General features: G+C 41.1%; 1 protein-coding gene across 2 annotated transcripts in view; it reads right to left on the bottom strand.

Annotated features, from left to right (window-relative positions):
• Positions 1–1,174: 1,174 nt before the first annotated feature.
• ZKSCAN7 (zinc finger with KRAB and SCAN domains 7) overlaps positions 1,175–16,385 on the bottom strand; it is a 36,861-nt gene continuing 21,650 nt past the window's right edge. Inside the window, exons 7-8 of one of the 2 annotated variants that reach the window (XR_008995869.1) lie at positions 15,868–15,953; positions 1,175–1,322 (exon numbers count right to left, since the gene is read on the bottom strand). The gene's annotated coding sequence lies outside the window, so the exon portion shown is untranslated. Of the gene's footprint in view, positions 1,323–15,831; positions 15,954–16,385 lie in introns of those variants that run through there. The other variant, XM_057497258.1, reaches the window with a different exon arrangement.

Consider the following 16,385-nt stretch of genomic DNA (forward strand, 5'->3'; position numbering starts at 1 on the left):
ATATGATACTGGCATGAATATCTCTTTTGTTAATCTTTGACTACTTCTGATTACTTTCACTGTACAGATTCTTAGAATAAGTTGCTGCTACTAAAAATAAACAGCTTTTCCAAAAAGTAGCAATTAGTCCTACTACCAACAGTGTATGTTATTTATGGGATTTCTTTCTCATTATGTTTTCTCTGGTGTTGAATAAGCTGTGAGCTATAACGATAGCCTTTCCCACACTCACTACACTTATAGGGTTTCTCCTTCGTGTGGGTTCTTAAATGTAGAATAACTTGAGAAGTTTGCCTGAAGGTTTTTCCACATTCATTACACTTATAAGGTTTCTCTCCAGTGTGAACTCTCTGATGATCAATAAGGTTTCGGTTAGAAGTAAAAGCTTTTCCACACTGATTACATTTGTAAGGTTTCTCTCTACGATGAAGTCTCTGATGTTCATTAAGGGTCTTCCTTAAGATGAAAGCTTTTCCACACTCACTACATTCATAAGGCTTCTCCCCTGTATGAATTCTCTGATGATCCATAATCTTTGTATTAGAAACACATGTTTTCCCACATTCCTTACATTTGAAAACTTTTTTTCCTTTGTGCATTCTCTGATGTTGTGTAAGGTTTGAACTACGGCTAAAGGCTTTCCCACATTCAATACAAGTATAGGGCTTCTCCCCAGTGTGAACTCTGTGGTGTGAAATAAGACCTGAACTCCGACTAAAGGCTTTCCCACATTCCTTACATTCATAGGTTTTCTCCCCACTGTGGATACCCTGGTGGCGAATGAGGTGTGACTTACCACTGAAAGATTTCCCACATTCACTGCACATGTAGGGCTTCAGTCCAGTGTGGATTCTCCGATGAACAACAAGGTTGGAGCTATGACTGAAGGCTTTTCCACACTCCTTACACTTATAGGGTTTCTCTCCTGTATGGATTCGCTCATGTACTATAAGGTTTGCACTCTGACTAAAGACTTTCCCACACTCAGTACACACATACTGTCTCTTTTCAGCCTGAATTCTCTCATTTGCTGCAGAGTAGGAGCACTGAGTATCACCCTTTTCAGATTCTTGGTCACTCACTTTTGTGAGTGTTTTATTGTCTTTTACTGTCTTCTGTTTCAAGTTTCTTGTCTTTCTCCTCATTTTCTCTTGCTTGGAGCATTCCAGTGACCTCCTGAGTCTTCTCTTTCCCTTTAGGGCAGCTTTCTAAATTTTTACTTCCTTGACAACACCTTTGTGGAGTTCTCTTAATGTGAGGTTCTGATTTTTTTCAAGAATGATACTTCAAAATTAACACCTCCTCAGTCATAGGTTCACCATCTGACAGAAGAAACAGAGACTGCACTTGTCACCTGTTCTCTATACTAGACAAAGAATAATTATCCAAGAAAAATAAGATGTGGTAGACCTCAGGGTCTCACATGGAAGGGACACATCAAGAAATATGAGAAACATGAGGTTACACAATGAGGCCAAGGTAAAGGCTTATTGAAAGCCAGGGGCTAACAGATCAACAGGCTCAGCATCAGAATAAGCAATGAGTAATACAAAATCCACTGATTTTTTCCTGTCTCAGGCTCTACTCCTAGAATTGGGGCCATCTAATTCCTGATCTGGTCCTCAGAAGAAAAATGAACTGTAAGACTCTTAGTTCAATAGCTCAAATGACTAATCTTCAGGTCAGTTTGGCTTTTAGTTTTTGCTGACCTATCCCCTTTGTACCAGTAGTATAGTGGGTGGCACAAAATAGGTGCTCAAGAATTGTTTTGACTGCAATTATCTTAGGATATGACTAAGATTTCATCTTTTGCTCTAAATCCAAGTACTAGGCCCCTGTCTACATCCCTGTTCTTAAGCTCTGTCTTGATAAGAGGTAACACAGTTCTTCCAATTTGGGGGCCTAGTCACATCATACTCTACTTTGTTGGGGCTGATCTGTAGGTGGATAGAGCTGTATGTGCTCATTCAGTCTGTTGGCTTTTCTCCAAGCTATCCCTCTGACAAACTATCACAGTCTACTGGGTAAATCTAAGCTGGGGAACAGGGCTAGTTAAAGCATGGCAGGGGAAACCCCTGACAGGATCTTGCATGACATAATTTTAAAGTATCTAAAGATGGCAAAAGGGTGAGAACAGGGGACAGCACAACCAAAAGGGCTGATACATGAAACCAGTGTCAGGAATGAGCAGGAATTTCCCTAGCAGATCTCAAATCTAGAAAGGGTTGGGTCATAAAAGAAAACTCAAAGATGATTCCATGGTACTAATACATGACTAATTTTTCCTTTTACATATTCCTTTTCAGACTTGTCCATATTCAAAGTTATATAGTTATAACATATGGTAGATATGATTTTGCATCCTACTTCTTCCACTTAATTTTTATAAGCATTTTTCCACACTATTTAATCTTCATATGATCACTTTATGACTGCATAATACAATTGCATTCATTACCTATAATTTTTCTATGAGACATTTCTATTTTCCCTGAGATTAACCACTATCAGTAATGCTATCATGATCATTTTATACATAAAGTTTTCATACTATTGAAATGTATTCCTAGGATGAAAGTTCCACAAGTGAGTTATTGGGTCAGACAGAATGAAAATGTTTTGCAGCATTGCCCCTTGCTTTTCAAAAATGTTTGTTTGATTTCCACTATCTCATGGCTTTCTAATAAACTGAGTCACAGTTTCTCAAGAAGAGACATATCCAATAGTGAGTGCTTAAGACCTTCAAGAAAAAACTATAGAGGTTAGAGTTCATGCCTCAGAAGTCTGGGTGCCACTGATGCCATACATAGGCACATCTACACAGATTAATGCCCAGGATATGAAGAGTAGGCACAGTAAATGGCAGAGCAGGGGGAGGGGATTCTTGCCAGGATCCTGAGTGCACTCACATCCAGCTGCTGCTACATCTCCTGATCAGAGAAGGAACCGTGGATGAAACTCAGTGAAAAGCCACGGGACTGCAGAGGAGAGCGGACAGCAAGTTAAGCCACCTCCAAAGTTGGCTCTGAGAAAGTTGATGGTTATATCTGAGTTTCTTTTCCATTTCTTACCTTCTCTGAAGCGATCTCTTTTCTTCATACAGGTCTTAAACTAGTAAATATTGAGCACTCTACCCTGTATACATCTCTGTTCTAAATCTAACACAGGTAATGTTTTAAAAAGCATTGTTGCAGAAAAGTAGAAAGTAACTATTTGTGGTATGAATGACTGGATTGGTGAACACCTGGGTGAAGTTTACATATTTACTGTTAGGAAGACCTCTCATTTTACTGGCAAACTGTCTTCGGCTAACTAATATTAATTCTTCTTCCTTTTACAGTACCACTTATTAAAATTTGGGAAATGACTTCAGAGAAACAGATTCCCATCATTACTAAAACAAAGCATTTTGGAGATTCAGATTGAGACAATGTCTTGAAGCTAGCACCTGAATATCTAAATTCTAGGCATGGCTGACCCAAAGCTCCCCACTTGGCTAGTACAGTAACTGTTCTATCCTTGAAGGGTAATGTGGAAAAGATCAGCCCCACTGCCTTCCAGAAAGAGGTGTCCCAGACAAAATGTTAATAGCCAGGTATTTGTACAGCTCTGTAAGAAAGCAACAAACAAAATTAACGCCAAAAAGGCGGGGGGGAGCACAGCTATGCACTGAGTGTGTTCCTGCCAAAGTCATGTTGAAGCCCTAAAAGTTAATATGATTATATTTGAAGATGTGACCTCTAAGAAGGTAGTTAGGTTAACTGCAGCCATAATGGTAGGGCCGTGAATCCCACAGAATTAGTATGTCCTTATAAGGAGACATAAAAGACTGAGAGAAGATTAAAGATGGTCGATTAGAAAGCCAAGATGGAAAAACCTCCTCCCAAAAACACATAAGAGGAAAATACAGCAAATACAACTAGGCCAGAAAATGACATGAAGTCTGCAGAACAAACCACCTACACCTGAGGAAGAAAGGACCACACAGAAAAGGGTGAGGTGGCAAAGCCAAGATCAAGTGGGCCCCCAGACTACATGCAGAAGAGGAATGGAGCAGGGAGGGGGAAGGTGCCCAGGAGTGCTGCATACCTGGCCCAGGAGATCTTCTCCGGAGAGAGAACCTACATTACAATGGGCTCTGGTGATTATCAGGGCTGGACACCATGGGCAGGTGGAACACTCTGGGAAGCTGAGACTCCAGCCAGGGTGGAGGTCTGGCACGCTCCATCAGTCCTGAGACTGAAAGCAGAGGTAACAGTTTGAAAGTCTTGCCAGCAGTGGGAGGGGTACTAGAGGGGATGAGGGTTGGACATAACTCTCTCCTCAGGAGAAAGGGCTGGTGGAGGATACCTCCCCCAGCCCTTCCTCGGTCCAACAGATCGGAAGTCCAAAAAGCTCCATCTTCCTTGCTGGCAATACAGCCCCAAGGCTCCTCCCTGTACATGATGCCAACAAACAACACATGTGGCCCAGAGGCAGCATCAGAGCTTGCTGCCTGACAGGCAGAGACCTTGCTTGGTTGCATTTCAGCCCAACTAGAGAGGTGCCTGGAGTAGCAAGCCCCAAGCACACCTCCCTCCCTGAGGGTTTCCAAAACCAGTGCTGCATGTTGGGCTGGGGTATACTGGTCTGCCCACTCCATTTTCCCTTTAGCCCTGCCATTGCTACAGGCCAGGAAGAGGGAGGCCCTGCCCACAGCTAGCTCAACAGAGATTCCTGAGCTGATCACAAAGGCAGATCAAGCACACTTCCCACCCAGACTTAGACCACTACAGAAGCGAGACAGAAAGGTGGCACAAGCCATAGCATGCGAAGAGTTGTGCCCCCCACAAAATACAACCAAGCATTAGGAAGTAAAGAATCCTGAGCTTCTGGGCACCATAGACACCTTCATCATAAAGCTATTACTCTTTAGACCAGAAAGCATAGCAGTGACATTTAATACAAAGTTAGAAACATAGAATCCTTGGCAAAATGAGTAAGAAGAGGAATTTGATCCCAACAAAACTACAAGACAGAACCCCAGAAACAGGGCTAAATGAAACAGATATCACCAAACTTCTTGATTATATTTCAAAATAAAAGTCATAAACATGCTCACAGATTTACAGAGAAATATTCAAAATCTCAGGGAGGACTTCAACAAAGAGAAAAAACTTTAAAAAGAGCCACTCAGAGCTGAAGAGCACAGAAGCTGTAATGAAAAAACATACAATAGAGGGATTTAAAAGTAGATTAAATCATGTGGAGGAGATAGTAAATGAAATAGAAATTAGAGAACAGGAAAACAAGCTGAGGAACAGAGAGAAAAAAGGATCTCTAGGAATAAAAGAATGGTAAGAGAGCTATGTGACCAATTCAAATGGAACAATATTCACATAACAGGCATACCACAAGGAGAAGAGAAAGACAAAGGGATAGGAAGTCCTTCTAAGGAAATAATTGTTGAAAACTTCCCCAATCTGGGGAAGGAAATAGACACTCAGGTCATGGAAGTGCAGAGAGCCCTAACAAAAGGAACCCCAGCAAGACAAAACCAAGACATAAAACAACAAAAATGGCAAAGATCAAGGACAAGGAGAGAGTATTGAAAGCAGCCAGAGAGAAAAAAGATCACTTACAAAGGAAGCCCCATCAGGCTATCAGCAGACTTCTCAACAGAAACTCTTCAGGTCATAAGGGAGTAGCATGATATAGTTAATGTATTGAAACAGAAGGACTTGCAACCAAGAATCCTCTACCTGGCAAGATTATCATTTAAATTTGAAGCAGGGATTAAACAATTTACAGACAAAGGTTGACGGAATTCACTACCACTGAGCCAGCTTTACAGGACATCTTAAAGGGACTGCTGTTGACAGAAATGACCCTAAGGCTAAATAGCTTTCACCAGTTAAAATAAACCCAGAGTAAAGGTAGTAGACCAACTAATTACCAGTAAGTATGAAATTAAAACAATACAAAAGAAGCAAAACCAACTATATACAATATCAGTCAAGGAATACACAGAAAGTGCAGATTATGATATCTAACACTAAAAATGTGGAGAAGGAAAAAGAAGGAAAAAATGTACGTTTAGAATGTGTCTGAAATAAGAGTAACCAGGTGAGGGGTTAAAGATGGTGGTGTGAGAGGAGAGACAGAGGCTTCCTCCTAAAACTGAATACAATTAGAAAATTTAATTGGCGCATCCTGAGAGAGCAACAGGGAAGAGGATGGCGTCAGACTGCACACAATTGGAGAAAAGAGCAGACCTCACCAAACGGGGTAATGTACCAGAGCCATGACCTGGCAGGACCCAAGCCCATCCCCCACCCCAGCTCACCAGCGGGAGGAAGAGAACCGGAGCAGGGAGGGAGCGGAAGGCTTGGGACAGCTGAATACCTAGCTCCGGAGATCTGCTCTCGGAGCACAAACCTACACTTCATGGTGCTTTCATGAGACTCACATGACTACTGGGTTGGAAAGTTAATACAGGCAGAGTTCCTGGGCAGACTGGGATTCCAGCTGCTTGAGGAAAGCAGGGGTCCATATCTGGCTGCTCTGGGACAAAAACATACCTGTGTAACTGGTCCACTGGCTCAGGCAGTGGAGACAGGCACAGGAGCCAGGAGGTGGAGAACAGCTCTTTCCTCCCCCCAGGTAGTAGTACCGCTCCCCTGCGACCCCCGACATTGCTTCAGGGGCTGAGCAGCTCCAGAACAGAGCTTCTGGACACTAGATGGCGCCATATACAAACATGAAATGCCAAAGGAACCTTGTCCAGAGTAAAATTATTAATACAACTCCCGAGAAAGATTTAAATGATATGGACCTCGTGACTCTTCCTGAAATAAGAGTAACCAGAAATTTAAGATAGATTATTATTTATTAAAGAGGCTATCCTTGAACCTCTACTAATCACAAAATAAGGCATACAATAAATACACACACATACAAATAAAAGAGAGAAATCCAATTACAACACTAAAGAAAACCATAAATAAGAGAAAAGCATAAAAGAGAAAGGAACAGAGAGACGATATAATAAAAAAGCCAGAAAACAATCAAATGTCAATAAATACATATCCATCAGTAATCACCTTAAATGCAAATGGACTGAATGCACCAATTCAAAGACATAGAGGAAACAAGACCAATCGATATGCTGCCAGCAAGAGGTTCATTTCAGACCTAAAGACATACACAGACTAAAAGTGAAGGGATGGAAAAAGATCTTCCATGCAAGTAATAGGAAGAAAAAAGCAGGAGTAGCAGTACTTATATCAGACAAAATATATTTCAAAACAAAGAAAGTAACAAAAGACAAAGAAGGACATTACATAATGATAAAGGGGTCAATCCAACAAGAGGACATAACCATTATAAATATCTATGCACCCAAAATAGGAGCACCTAAATATATAAAACAAATACTAACAGCATTAAAGGAGGAACTAGATTGCAATACATTCATTTTAAGAGACAGTAACACACCACTGACATCAATAGACAATTCAACCAGACAGAAAATAAATACAGAAACAGACGCACTGAAAAATATACTAGATCAAATGGACTTCATAGATACCTACAGAACACTCCACCCAAAGGTACTAGGATAAAGAATTTTCTCAAGTGTGCATGGAATATTCTCCAGACTAGATCACGTACTAGGCCACAAGAAGAGCCTCAATAAATAAAAAAGATTGAAATTGTAACAAGCAACTTTTCAGACTGTAATGATACAAAAACAGAAATAAATTACACAAAGGAAACAAAAAGACATACAAACACATGTAGGCTTAACAACATGCTTCTGAATAATCAATGGATCAACGAACAAATTAAAACAGAAATCAAGTAATACATGGAGACGAAATACACTACAGCCCAAAATCTGTGGGACATGGCAAAGGCAGTTCTGAGAGGAAAGTACATAGCAATATGGGCATACCTCAAGAAACAAGAATAATCTCAAATAAACAACCTAAAAAAAACAAAACAGGAAGAGAAGAACAAATGAGGCACAAAATCAATAGAAGGAGGGACATAATATAGATGAGAGCAGAAATAAATAACAGAGAAGAATAAAGCAATAGAAAAAAATTAGTGAAACCAGGAGCTGGTTCTTAGAGAAAATAAGCAAAATAGATAAACTCCTAGCCAGACTTAGCAAGAGAAAAACAGAGTGTACACACATAAACAGAATCAGAAAGGAAGAAGGAATAACAACAGTGGATACCACAGAAATACAAAGAAATATTAGAGAATACCATGAAAAATTATATGTCAATAAACTGGACAACTTAGAAGAAATGGACAACTTCCTAGAAAAAATACAACCTTCCACGACTGACCCAGGAAGAAACAAAATCTGAACAGACCAATTAATAGCAATGGAATGGAATTGGTAATCAAAAAAGTCCTGATAAAAAAGAATCAGAGATTCAGGATGGCGGCCTGAGAGGTGAGACAGAAAACTCCTCGCAAAACCACAAAGAGTACGAAAATATAGTTAATTGATACAACCCTAAAATAGCAACAGGAAAGAAGGCTGAACCAGACTGCACACAGATCTCATGAACAGAGCAGACCTCACGAAACAGGGTAACGTACCAAGCCTTGATCCGGCAGGACCCAAGCCCTTCCCCCACCCCAGCAGGAGGAAGAGAAACAGAGCGGGGAGGGAGTGGAAGCCTGGGACTGCTGAACACCCAGCCCTGGAGGTCTGCTTTGGGAGCAGAAACCTACACTGTGTGGTGCTCTGGACGTTGGGGAGCTGGGACAGGTGGAGTGCTTGACAGACTGAGATTCTGGCCATTTGTGGAGGAGGGGATCCACACCCGGCCGCCCTGAGACAAGGAAAAGGCAGACACCCTGTGAGGATTCCTAGCAACTGAAGCGGCAGGGTTTGCACAGAGCCTGCTGCATGGGAGAAGGGGTAGGGGGCAAGGATGTCTGGATGCACTCTGCCCAGCAGGTTAGGAACTTTCAGGAACTTCAGACACTCCATCCCCCTGGCTGGCTGCTCAGCTCCAAGGCCCCCAACTGTGACACGCTGCCTGCCGAGCCTCTCTCCTGGCCTGATAGCACCAGCTTGCAAAGCAGCAGTTACTGTGCTGGTGTCAGGCCAGCCAGAGGGAGGCCACACCTACAATAGCCACAGACGCCAACCACAGAGGCTTACACCTGTGTGCTCGGCCCACTGGCTCTGACACTGGAGACAGGCAACGCAGACGGGAATCAGGAAACAGCTCTTTCCTCCCCCCAGGCACTAGCTCCACTACCCTACAACCCCCAACCTCACTCTAGGGGCTGAGCAGCTCCAGAGACGGGAGCTTCAGGGCACTAGAGAGCACCACATAGAAAGGTGAAAAGTCACAACCTGATTCAGACACAAATATCACAAACCCCAGAAAAAGGGCCACTGAACAGATCAATCCTCCTGAAAGAGAGTTCAAAATAAAAATCATAAACATGCTTATGGAGTGTTGAGGGGGAGAAGCCAAGATAGTGGCGTGAGTAGGGCAGCAGAAATCTCCTCCCAAAACCATATATATTTTTGAAAATACAACAAATACAACTATTCCTAAAAGAGAGATCAAAGGATACAGTACAACAGTGAAGCTACATCTACATCTGCGAGAACTCAGCATCTCATGAAGGGGGTAAGATACAAGCCGTGACCTGGAGGGACTAAAGCACTCCCCTCATCCCAGCTCCCTGGCAGGAGGAAAGGAGTTGGAGTTGGGAGTGAAAGCCCAGGACTGCTAAACAACCAGCTCTAGTAATCCACACCGGGAGCGCAGACACAGAGTGCACAGTGTGCTGGATATTAGAGAAACGGAAAAGCAAAATCTGCAAGTGGGTCCGCCACAGCAGGCTCCCCTGGGACAAAAGAAAAGCGAGTGCTTCTTGAAAGTCTTAAAGGGACAAGGGCCTCACAGCTGGATGGAATCGTCCCAGCACACTCAGCCCAGCAGACTGGGATTCCTGAGGAACATCAGGCACACTAACCCCCTGGGTGGCAATGCAGCTTTGAAGCCCCTCAGGGCGATAAGCAACCTGCCATTTGTTCCCCCAGAGCAGCACTGCACTGCCACAGTGGCAGAGCACCCAGAGTGGCCCCACCCACAGCAACCTCCCAGAGTCTCCTCCGAGCACACAGCCACCCGGGCCAGACATTGGCTGCCACCAGTGCACAGCTCCCCAGCAGAGGCAAAGGAGGCTGGGGCAAGGCGTGGAGGGGTGCCATTCTAGCAGGAGAGCACATGCGGAGCACCTGCCACTCCCCGCATGGCCCTAGGCTACCCTGAGGGCTGCCCCTAGCGTGCAGGTAACTGACACAGGCAGCGGAGAAGGGCAAGGCAACCAGCAACCAGGAAGGGACGTTGTTCTCCCAGCTGACACATGAGCCACCTGCCTATGACTACCTCTATCGCCATGAAAAGACAGAAGAATTTGGTCCAGTAAAGAATTACCCAGACAACCCCCAAGAGAGGGCCTGGTGAGACAGATATAACCAATCTTCCTGAAAAAGAATTCAAAATAAAGGTATAATCATGCTGATGGACCTGCAGAGAAATATGCAAGAGCTAAGGGATGAAGTCAGGAGAGAGATTACAGAAATGAAACAATCTCTGGAAGGACTAAAGAGGAGACTGAATGAGCTGTAAGAGACTGTTAATGGAATAGCAAACAGAGAACAGGAATACAGAGAAGCTGAGGCAGAGAGAGATAAAAGGATCTCCAGGAATGAAAGAATATTAAGAGAACTCTGTGACGAATCCGAACAGAACAATATTCACATTATAAGGGTACCAGAAAAAGGAGAGAAAAAGGGATAGAAAGTGTCTTTGAAGAAATAATTGCTGAAAACTTCCCCAAACTGGGGAAGGAAATAATCAGTCAGACCATGGAAGACCACAGATCTCCAAAAAAGGGAACCAAGGACAACACCAAGACATATAATAATTAAAATGACAAAGATCAAAGACAAGGACAGGGTATTAAAGGCAGCCAGAGAGAGAAAAAAGGTCACCTACAAAGGAAAACCCAGACTATCGTCAGACTTCCCAACAGAAACCTTACAGGCCAGAAGAGAATGGCATGATATATTTAATGCAATGAAACAGAAGGGCCTTGAACCAAGAACACTGTATCCAGCATGATTATCATTTAAATATGAAGGAGGGAATAAACAATTCCCAGACAAGCAAAATTTCAGGAAATTTGCCTCCCACAAACCACCTCTACAGGATATTTTAAAGGGACTGCTCTAGATGGAAGCACTCCTAAGGCTAAATAGATGTTACCAGAGAAAATACAATCACACCAAAGAAAGCAGACCAAGCAAATACTAACTAAAGGCAAAAATTAAAATCAACTATTCACAAAAGCAGTCAGAGCAAACACAAAAGAGTACAGAATAAAACACCCAACATATAAAGAATGGAGGAGGAGGAATAAGAAGGGAAAGAAATAAAGAATCATCACACTGTGTTTATAATAGCTTATTAAGCGAGTTAAGTTAGATGGTTAGATAGTAAAGAAGCTACTCTTGAACCTTTGGTAACCACAAATCCAAAGACTGCAAAGACAATACATACATATCTATCGATAATCACCCTAAATATAAATGGAATGAATGTAACAATCAAAAGACACAGAGTAATAGAATGGATAAAAAAGCAAGACCCATCTATATGCCACTTACAAGAGACTCAACTCAAACCCAAAGACATATACAGACTAAAAGTCAAGGGATGGAAAAAGATATTTCATCCAAACAATAGGCAGAAAAAAGCAGGTGTACCCATACTTGTATCAGACAAGATCGACTTCAAAACAAAGAAAGTAACAAGACATAAAGAAGGACATTACATAATAAAGGGGTCAGTCCAAAAAGAGAATATAACCATTATAAATACATATGCACGCAATACAGGAGCACCAACATATGTGAAACAAATACTAACAGAATTAAAGGAGGAAACAGAATGCAATGCACTCGTTCTAGGAGACTTCAACACACCACTCACTCCAAAGGACAGATAAACTAGACAGAAAGTAAGTAAAGACACAGAGGCACTGAACAACACACTAGAACAGACAGACCTAACAGACATCTATAGAACTCTACACCCAAAAGCAGCAGGATACACATTCTTCTCAAGTGCACATGGAACATTTTCCAGAATAGACCACATACTAGGCCACAAAAAGAACCTCAGCAAAAAGATTGAAATTCTACCAATCAACTACTCAGACCACAAGGCATAAAATTAGAAATTGTACATAGAAAACAAAAAAGCTCACAAACACATGGAGGCTTAACAACATGCACCTAAATAATCAATGGATCAATGACCAAATTAAAATAGACATCAAGCAATATATGGACACAAGTGACAACAACTGCACAAAGGCCCAACTTTTGTGGGACACAGCGAAGGCAGTTCTAAGAGGAAAGTATACAGCAATCCAGGCCTATTTAAAGAAGGAAGAACAATCCCAAATGAATAGCCTAAAGTCACAATTATTGAAACTGGAAAAAGAAGAACAAATGAGGCCCAAAGTCAGCAGAAGGAGGGACATAATAAATATCAGAAATAAATAAATAAAATTGAGAAGAATAAAACAATAGAAAAAAATCAATGAAACCAAGAGCTGGTTCTTTGAGAAAATAAGCAAAATAGATAAGCCCCTAGCCAGACTTATTAAGAGAAAAAGAGAATCTACACACATCAACAGATTCAGAAATGAGAAAGGAAAAATCACGACAGACCACACAGAAATACAAAGAACTATAAGAGAATACTATGAAAATCTATATGCTAACAAGCTGGAAAACCAAGAAGAAACAGACAACTTCCTGGAAAAATACAACCTTCCAAGACTGACAAGGAAGAAACAGAAAATCTAAACAGACCAATTATAGGCAACAAAACTGATTCGATAATCAAAAAACTACCCAAGAACAAAACACCCAGAACAGATGGCTTCACCACTGAATTTTTTCAGATATATAGAGAAGACATAATACGCATTTTCCTTAAAGTTTTCCAAAAAATAGAAGAGGAAGGAATACTTCCAAACTTATTCTATGAAGCCAGCATCACTCTAAGACCAAAACCTGGCAAAGACACCACAAAAAAAAGAAAACTACAGACCAATATCCTGATGAACATAGATGCAAAAATACTCAACAGAATATTAGTAAACCGAATTCAAAAATACATCAAGAGGATCATACACCATGATCAAGTGGGATTTATCTCAGGGATGCAAGGTTGGTACAACATTCGAAAATCCATCAACATCATCCACCACATCAACAAAAAGGACGAAAACCACATGATCATCTCCAAAGACGCTGAAAAAGCATTCAACACAATTCAACATTCATTCATGATAAAAACTCTCAACAAGATGGGTATAGAGGGCAAGTACCTCAACATAATAAAGACCATATATGACAAACCCACAGCCAACATCATACTGAACAGCGAGAAGCTGAAAGCTTTTCCTCTAAGATCGGGAACAAGACAGAGATGCCCACTCTCCCCACTATTATTCAACATAGTACTGGAGGTGCGAGCCATGGCAATCAGACAAAACAAAGAAATAGAAAGCATCCAGATTGGTAAAGAAGTCATACTGTCACTATGTGCAGATGACATGATACTGTACATAAAAAACCCTAAAGACTCCATTCCGAAACTACTAGAACTAATATCCGAATTCAGCAAAGTTGCAGGATACAAAATTAATATACAGAAATCTGTTGCTTTCCTATACACTTACGATGAACTAGCAGAAAAAGAAATCAGGAAAACAATTCCATTCACAATTGCATCAAAAAGAATAAAATACCTAGGAATAAACCTAACCAAGGAAGTGAAAGATCTATACTTTGAAAACTACAAGATACTCTTAAGAGAAAGTAAAGAGGACAGTAACAAATGGAAACTCATCCCAAGCTCTTGGCTAGTAACAATTAATATTGTCAAAATGACCATCCTGCCTAAAGCAATCTCCAGATTCACTGCAATCCCTATCAAAATACCAACAGCATTCTTCAATGAACTGGAACAAATAGTTTTAAAATTCATATAGAACCCCAAAAGACCCCGAATAGCCAAAGCAATCCTGAGAAGGAAGAATAAAGCAGGGGGGATTTCGCTTCCCAAGTTCAAGCTCTACTACAAAGCCACAGTAATCAAGACAATTTGGTTCTGGCACAAGAAAAGAGCCACAGACCAGTGGAACAGAATAGAGTCCAGATATTAATCCAAACATATATGGTCAATTAATATATGATTAAGGAGCCATGGACATACAATGGGGAAATGACAGCCTTTTCAACAGCTGGTGTTGGCAAAACTGGACAGCTACATGTAAGAGAATGAAACTGGATCATTGTCTAACCCCAGACACAAAAGTAAATTCAAAATGGATCAAAGACCTGAATGTAAGTCATGAAACCATAAAACTCTTAGAAAAAAACATAGGCAAAAATCTCTTGGACATAAACATGAGCAACTTCTTCATGAACATATCTCCCCGGGAAAGGGAAACAAAAGCAAAAAGAACAACTGGGACTATATCAAGCTGAAAAGCTTCTGTAGAGCAAAGGACACCATCAACAGAACAAAAAGGCATCCTACAGTATGGGAGTATATATTCATAAATGACAGATCTGATAAAGGGTTTACATCCAAAATATATAAAGAGCTCATGCACCTCAGCAAACAAAAAGCAAATAATCCAATTAAAAAATGGGTAGAGGAGCTGAACAGACAGTTCTCCAGAGAAGAAATTCAGTGGCCAACAGACATATGAAAAGATGCTCCACATCGCTAGTCATCAGAGAAATGCAAATTAAAACCACAATGAGATATCACCTCATACCAGTAAGGATGGCCACCATCCAAAAGACAAACAACAAATGCTGGCGAGGATTCCAAGAAAGAGGAACCCTGCTACACTGCTGGTAGGAATGTAAATCAGTTCAACCATTGTGGAAAGCAGTATAGAGGTTCCTCAAAAAACTAAAAATAGAAATACCCTTTGACCCAGGAATTCTACCCCTAGGAATTTACCCAAAAGAAACAAGTTCTCAGATCAAAAAGACATATGTTTATCTCAGCACTATTTACAATAGCCAAGAAATGGAAGCAACCTAAATGTCCATCAGTAGATGAATGGATAAAGAAGATGTGGTACATATACACAATGGAATGTTATTTAACCGTAAGAAAACAAATCCTACCATTTGCAACATGGATGGAGCTAGAGCGTATTATGCTCGGTGAAATAAGCTAGGTGGAGAAGACAAGTTATCAAATAATTTCCCTCATTTGTAGAGTATAACAATTGAAGCAAAACTGAAGGAACAAAACAGCAGCAGAATCAGACTCCAAGAAGGAACTAGTGGTTACCAAAGGGGAGGAGTGGGGTAGGGTGGGTGGGGAGGGAGGCAGAAGGGGATTGAGGGGTATTATGATTAGTACACATGATGTGTCGGGGGTCATGGGGAAGACTGTAGCACAGAGAAGACAAGTAGTGAACTCTAGCTTCTTACTACAGTGATGGACAGTGACTTCACTGGGGTGTGTGTGGGGGGTTGATGATATGGGTGAATGTAATAACTACAATGTTTTTCATGTGAAACCTTCATAACAGTGTATATCAGTGATGCCTAAATAAAAAAAATAAATAATCCATGAGGTCCCAGAAGTCCCTGAGACTGATGGGTTGAGTGTTCTGATCTCAGGATCACCATTGATTTCAGGCTGTGAAGAACTCACAAAGGGCAGAGTCCTAACCGCAGAGAGAGGTTTTACCTAAGGAGGAAGTATTCCTTTAATTCACCAGCATCACCTGCCTGTTCAGGTTCCTCTGAGCAGTGATCACATGGTCCTTCGTTATTGATTAGCTGCAATGGAGTAAGGAGCAAGAGGCAATACCTGAAAACCAATTCCAGAGAGACAGATGAGTGAAATATAAAATAAACAGGAAAAATAAATGAGAAAATATCAGGGAACTAATTCATTCTCAGGGAGAGAAAGGCCTAAGCCATGAACATAAAATAAAGGCTGACATTGTAACAGAAAAGCTAATAGATTTGGCCATATAAAATTTTCTGTACTTATAAAAAAAAACACCATCACAAATCTGTAATACAAGCTAAAGTTGCCTTATACTAGAATTATCTGTGTGTATGTCTGTGTCCTTTCTTCCTGCATGTACACAGTAGGCTCTAAGTCCCAGAGATCCCAGAGAGCAGGGCCCATGATATTCACATATGGATATAACACAGTGCCTAGCATAAAGAGGGCTCAGCAAATGCTGTTTGATTTGAAATGTTAAACAAGTTCAGGGTACTATCTAATTTTATC

Source organism: Manis pentadactyla, chromosome 1, assembly GCF_030020395.1.
Source record: "Manis pentadactyla isolate mManPen7 chromosome 1, mManPen7.hap1, whole genome shotgun sequence".
Lineage (NCBI taxonomy): Eukaryota > Metazoa > Chordata > Mammalia > Pholidota > Manidae > Manis > Manis pentadactyla.